Source organism: Vigna unguiculata, chromosome 10 (assembly GCF_037176805.1).
Source record: "Vigna unguiculata cultivar grain cowpea cultivar isolate G323 ecotype 2 chromosome 10, ASM3717680v1, whole genome shotgun sequence".
Lineage (NCBI taxonomy): Eukaryota > Viridiplantae > Streptophyta > Magnoliopsida > Fabales > Fabaceae > Vigna > Vigna unguiculata.
In genome coordinates, this window is record NC_140801.1 from 35,613,187 (window position 1) to 35,619,922 (window position 6,736).

The 6,736-nt window shown below is 35.9% G+C and overlaps 1 pseudogene; it reads left to right on the plus strand.

The window, feature by feature from the left end:
- Positions 1-332: 332 nt before the first annotated feature.
- Positions 333-3,424, plus strand: LOC146882454 (zinc finger BED domain-containing protein RICESLEEPER 2-like; annotated as a pseudogene).
- The last annotated feature ends 3,312 nt before the right edge of the window (positions 3,425-6,736 follow it).

Sequence of the window (6,736 nt, forward strand, 5' to 3'; positions counted from 1 at the left end):
CATTATTGCCTTTTCTAAAATGGAACCTCCACATACCGATCATGATTTAGCACAAAATATTATTGCTTTATTGCTTGATTAGGGAATAGATAGGAAATTTTTTTCTATCACATTAGACAATGCTAGTGTGACATCCCATTTTAATAGAATAATTCTACTAAATAAAAACATCACATAACTATAATATAAATAGAGCTCACGACATGAAGTATATAGGTACTAACTATTACAGTTATCCATAATATACTGGAAGGAAAAGTTAAGGCACAAAACAGACATGCCAATAACAGAACATAAAAGTTGGATAGTTATCCAAAAAGCTTGCTCAAAGAGCACATAAATTACAATGGAATTAGTGCCCCAAAAGATGCTCCACAGAGCAAGACCCAACCCATGCATGTTACACTGCAGCATTCCCATCATCCTGATGACCATCAGGGGTTGCCACATCTGCTTACACCAATAATTTGGTGATTATTGCAAAAAGGAAAACAAAACAAGAAACATACACAACAAGAAAGGGTAAGCTAGAGTAAAAATATTTTTAATCATGTTATTGAGCATCTAATGTTAAATCAGGTTATAAACAGACAAAGCAGTAGGCACCCAAACCATGTGATAGCAAACAAATGCAAAACCTTTTGTCTCAATTATCTGGATTATATGCTTGATATAGAATTTTAAAGGAAGTATGCACCTGTGCTGGTTTCTAAACTCTGTATAGTCTAGACGCAAAGGGTTATCACCCAACCACCTCCCAAGGTTAATCCCATTCTGTCTTAGGCTCAAATATCTCCAAAGACTAGGATCTCTTCCTACTCTCACCACATAAATCATTCTACTCTATATAAGTGCGAATGATTATCAGAGTTTAGAATACATTCCTTTATCTAGACATCTCCTATATCAACGTATACACTAACCACACCATCACCAAGAGTTTCCCATGAAACTCTTTTACTAACATCATTCCACATGCTATCTCAAGCATTAAAATCTCATCCCAATGCATAGCCAACCAACTAAGTCATGTCTCATTTCATACCAACACATTAATTTCAGTCTCATTACATCACATAAAACATACATGCTCAAAATTATTTATCATGCCATTAATGAGTTAAACAACCAACAATAATAGAGAACAATTTATAAAACGCATCCCTGCACCTATCGCGATCGAGCTAGAAGCCCTCGCTCAAGCGATTGAGTGTTCTCGCTTAAGCTATGCATTTTCGCCTAAGCGAGAGCTCAAATAGCGAGACCTTCTCACCTGAGCGAGATTACTCCTCGCTCAAAACAGAAGCTCATCGCCTAAGCGACAACGCGAGCAAAAACTATAAGTGAACTTCTGCTACTCTCCCTTGGGCGAGACTTGCTTGCTTGGGCGAGAATACCAAGTTTCACCATTGTTCACACATGTAAGGAAAAGAAACAATCCAAATCAACACCAGAAACACAAACAAAATAATTTCACGCAATTAACAACATAATTCAAGCATCAAGGACGTGAAACAGACCAAAAACAAGCAAAATAACTTAAAATGTGCAAAACCCTAGCTTCCCTTACCATGACAAATGCTAGCCAACCAGCACAGACACCCAAAGAAGAGCACCACAGCTTCGAGATGAACTAATGAGTTGTAAAGTACGAACATTAGGGCGAGAATAAGTCTTTAAAGGCAAACCCCAAGCTGAACCAAGGAAACTGAGTGGGAAGAAGAGAAAAGTAAAGGTTGAGCTTAACTTACATGAAGGAAGGACGTTCTACTAGCTTTGGGGAGAAACTTGCTCAAGCCCTAGTAGAGCCTTTGTTGGAGAGAGAGAGAGAGAGAGAGAGAGAAAGAGAGAGAGAGAGAGAAAGAGAAAGAAAGAGTAAGTAAGGGAGTTGTCTTTGGAATGGGAAGCAGAATGAGAAGTGAATGGCAACTGAACAAGTTCTAGGGTACACAAGGCTGGTTGTGGGCCCTAACTCACCAAGGCTGGGCCCATTAACTCAAAAACAAAAAGTAGGCCTCATAGCTAGTGCCAATGAGGTGTTGCCAAAAAAAGTTTGTAAGTAATTGAAGTTACAAAATAGTTTGATATGTAATGGTGATTACTTTCATGTAAGGTGTAGTGCACATGTATTGAATATTATTGTTCAAGAGGGTTTAAAAGTGGCTTATGATGCTTTGCATATGATTAGAGAAAGTATCAAGTATGTGAGAGGATCAGAGGCAAGAAAATTGCATTTAAAGAATGTGTTATTCAAGTAAGGTGTATTGATACCAAAGTAGGTTTGAGAATGGATGTTGCTACTAGATGGAATTCTACCTATCTTATGCTTGAGAGTGCAATTAGATATTGACGTGCCTTTGGATGCTTGGCTATCCATGATAAAAATTAAGTTCATTGACCATCAAATGATGAGTGGAAAAGGTCTGAAAAAATGTGCCAGTTCTTGAAGTCATTTTATGTAATGACTAATTTGATTTAGGTTCTTCTTATCCAACTTTTAATCATTACTTCATGCAAGTTTGGAAAATTGAATGTTTGTTGTGGGAAATGCAAAAAGTGATTATCCAACAATTAAAGATATGTCATTGAGTATGATGAACAAGTTTAGTAAGTATTGGGATCACTATTGTGACATTCTTACTATTGGGGCTATTCTTGATCCATGGATGAAGTTTGAAGCAATTCGATTTTGTTATTCAAAGATTAATCATTCTACTTGTGAAGTAAAGATTAATATTTTAAAGGATAACATGTATAAGTTGTTTAAAGAATATGTGAAATTAAATCCAAATGAGTCAAACAATTCAAGTTCTCAAGTTGCCCCTTCAATATAACTTGCTTCTTTTACGAATGATGAGCCAGTGATGGATGCATTTGATGTAAGTTTTTAATTCTCAAAATAACTTCCTTTGTTTTGTTACTTACTTAAGAATGACATTAATTTTTTTCTCATATTGTTGTAGGAATATGTTAATTATTTGAGCCAACATGTTAATGACACAAGAAAGTTTGAATTGGATCTTTATTTAGATGAAGGGAATCTTGATCCAAATTTTTTTGATAAGTTGGCTGTATTGAGCTATTAGAGGGATCGTCAAGATTGTTATCCAAACTTGTCTAAGATGGCTTGTGACGTGTTTAGCATTCCAATCACTATTGTTTACCGTTGCTAGTGAGCCCGCCTTTAGTCTTGGTTTTCGTGTGCTAACCAAATATCATTCTTCCATTCTTCTAGAGAATGTTGAGACACTCATTTTAACTCAAAATTAGTTGCATGGTTTTGAACTAACAGGTAATTGTTATTATTGTGAAATTAATTTAATTATTTATTACTTAGTCTTTGAATATTGTTAGTTAAAATATTTTTTATTATAGATGGGGATAAAGAAGATGCTTCAAGAGATGAAAATATTGTGGATTTATCCATTCAAGACTCTAATATTATAGTTGGACAAGTGACAAGAATGATTTGATCTTAGATAGTAATTTGTACTTTTTTTAATTTTGGTTTGTATTGGAGTTTAACATCAATTTGGATTGTATTTAGATTATATTGAAGTTTTTTTAAATTTTCATCCGAATTATATAATTTATGACTTAAGAAAAAAATTTATATTTTATTTCAATTAAGTGGGCTAGTGAGTCAATCTATAGTGGACTGAGCCAGGTTCAAAGTTTTTCGGCTCACTAATAAGTGAGTCGGGTTGGGTTGGTCCATTATGTGGCCAACCCGTGGTGGGTCGGGTCGGACTGGGCGGCTTATTGTGACAGCTCATACCTAAAAAATTATTTTCCCATGGTATAGTAACCTTTATTGCTTAGACAATCCTATTGTTCAAATGAAAAGTAATCTGCTTTTTACCTAATAACATATCAGCGTTTGTATAATGATTAAGATTTTACTTTTATTTTATCATTCAAAATCTTTATGCAAATTCAATCTCCTGCCTCCGTTAGCAATTCATTCGGCATCTTTATAAGTTTTCAAAGTGCTTCTAAACCTATGCTGAAAACCAATCTAAAATGTCAAAAAATAGTACATAGATATATACTATGTTTCAAAAATTATTTAAAAGTACTATTATCGAAAAAACAATTGGTGAACATTACTAAACAGTATTAAAACTAATGAAAATTGTAGAAAAATATATTACAAAATAAATTTACACTTCGACAGATTTTTTTTTTTTAAAGAAATGTCATATATTATAAAGTTGCGGAAACTTCATCAGCTGAATCCCTTTTTGTGGATTTCAAATATGCAATAAATTTAAGCGATTATTTCAAAATATGCACAAAATCTATTTATCCGTGGTGCTATATTTTTTTTTTTGGTTAATATTAAATTTAAAGTGGTCTATATATGCTTCTTGATCCAATGGTGAAAAGAAGCAGTGGTACCAAGGTTTTGAAATATGCAATAAATTTTCACCATCATTTATTTTCTAAAACTTTTCACCATCAATCTTGATCTCAAAAGTATTGTTAGGTTTTCTCTCAGATGAAAGCCAAGACTTCCGAAAAGTTATATACACTTTTTCTAAAGTAGTGCTTCCTTTAATCACACAAAATGTTTATTGACTAGACTATTAGGTAAAAGACCAGAGAAAATGGTAACTGACCAAGTCCAATTATTCTGATTCTAAACATAATTGATTGATTCTCGTATTTTTCAAGTGAATGGATGATGACCTAAATTTCTAAATAAAACGACACTTCTCAATTAATTAAAGAAAACTTTGTGTAGAAAATATATTCGTGGGAACACTCTTGCATTCAAAGGAAGTAGCTCTACATTCTCTTCGGTGGTGAGCATAAATGTAGTCGGAAAAGAAATTATTAATTTTGCTTTGAGGTGCTACGTATTCAAAAATTTTAATGTGTTGTTTTTTAATTTATATATTCTATCCAAACAAATATTTAGATATCCTTTTATAATTTTAAAACATTGATAAATATTTGAAAGAGTTGGAGGCAACTTTGAAATGAAAATATTTATCCAGTAAAAGTGTGACACCCAACAACAAAGTATTCATTAGAGCATGTAAATATATTAAATATTATAAACTTGAAAATATAACTAGGTGTAAGGCCACTTTCTTTTGAGTGCCCTAATGTTATGGGCTGTCACACTGTTGGGCCTAAAGGGACTGGCCCATAGGGTGCCTCAATTGCTAATCATTCTGAAATATCAGTGCCCTAACTCAATCATCTTCTCTCCACAGAACCTCTGCTAGGGTTTGGAGATCTACCCAAGTTCAAGTGAGTTCAACCTCCGTCTCCCGTTCACGTAAGTTAGTTCTCGAACCTAACTCTTTCTAAGTTATTTTCGTGGTTTATGTCAGGACTCATTGTGTGAATCCAATCCCCTTTGTTGTGCCGCTGTTTCAGTTCATAGATCTGTCCTTGGAGCTACTGGTTTCGCTGGTTTAAAAATCAAAGTCCAATATTAGCCTTTTCCATGTAAGGGAAGCTAGGGTCCGTGTGTCTAGTTCGTTTTCTGCTTGTTCTAATGCTATTGTATGATTTTGTGGTTTGTATACTACTATGGGTTGATGAGAATGCCGTTTTAGATTTTGGGATTGTGTTTGTGTGACTGCTGCATGAAGGAACAGTGGCGGGCACTGGTTTTCTCGCCCAAGCGAGCATGCCTCGCCTAGGTGAGACTAGCCCAAGCTTTTTTGCGCGAACTGTCGCTCAAGCGACTCGTCTTCATTTTGAGCGAGGGATGATCTCGCTTAGGCGAGAAGGAGCTCGCTTGAGCAAGAATCCGCAGGAACCACTATTCCACTACTCGAGCTCTCGCCTAGGTGAGAAAGGGCTCGCCTGAGCGAGGCCTTCTAGCCTGAGTGAGACTAGGGCAGGTTTTATGCTATAACATGATTGGACTATGATGTGGTTGCTTATTTTGCCTGACTTGAATGCTTTAATAGAAAGGTTTGAGGGATGATGCCTTGATTAATATATGAGGTTGCGATGTAAATAATATGTTGCTTCACTATGTATGAATTGGAAAGCATGAGTTGTATGATTGGTTGTTATACAAGATATTATCATTATGGGAACTTTCTGATTGGTTTGTGTAACATGTACAAAGTGTGAGTAGGGCGTAATTCCATGACTCTTGTAGTGAGAACTCATGGTGGTGCCTCATCTATTGGACGTAATTCCATGGACCCTCCCAGTGAGAGTCATTGGTGGTGCCTCATCTATTGGACTTAATTCCATGAGCCTCGAGGTGAGAGTTCATGGTGGTGCCTTAATATAAGGATGTAATTCCACGCGAGTATCGTGGTGGTACCTCAAGGCCAGGACGTAATTCCACGAAGGCCACGTGGTGATGCCTCTTGTAAGGGTGTAATTCCGCGAAGGCCTCATGGTGACGCCTCATTGCTAGGACGTAATTCTATTGCCTTGTGGTGGTGCCTCATTTTACGTATCTGGATAGTCAAGTCTTGGGGTCTCAAATGATTTGGAAATCTATGGATGAATGTCTGTTATTTATGTCTAACTTTGAAACTGCATGTTGACTGTTATGATATAAGATTCATTTACACTAGCTTACCGTTTTGCTTGCTTGTATGCTGTGTGTGGTTTTCTCTATTGCGATGATCATTAATTTCATTGATGTGAGCAGATGTGAGAATCCCTGGCAGTGGTAATGATGGTAGAGATGCTACAGCTTGATGAATCTTGGACGAGTATCGGACTCACTTTGGGGCCCACAGCTTTTGGA